We start from the raw sequence: 398 nt of genomic DNA on the forward strand, positions 1-398 counted from the left end.
TGTTTTTCTGAACTTTCTAAAGACTGCAGTCAACAACTTTATACTGTTGGGGTGAGTTTGGCATTGTTTAGGCAATGTGCAAGCACCTGTATACAAAAACAAAATCTAAAACAACCATGTAATTCTGTTGCAAGAGAACCCAAAACATATAGGAACAAGTATCCAAATACTCGTGTAACAGCATTAGTCTGTGCCAACACAAGCACTCATAATATTCATCTTCTGTTGCTACACATCCATTCCAACAGCATCCATCCTTATGGACCCAGCCTTCTCTGTGTGCTGCTCCTTTAGGAAACTCCATACAGCACTGAGGCCACCTGGTGGACACATTGGCCATTACAACCTATTGACTATTGTAGTCATTCACATAGATGTGTGCGAAAAAAGAAAGAGGC

Source organism: Alosa pseudoharengus, unplaced genomic scaffold (genome assembly GCF_046254945.1).
Source record: "Alosa pseudoharengus isolate Yale_2024_CS ecotype anadromous, Long Island Sound unplaced genomic scaffold, YU_APseudo_1.1 YU_APseudo_1.1_scf_12, whole genome shotgun sequence".
Classification (NCBI taxonomy): Eukaryota; Metazoa; Chordata; class Actinopteri; order Clupeiformes; family Clupeidae; genus Alosa; species Alosa pseudoharengus.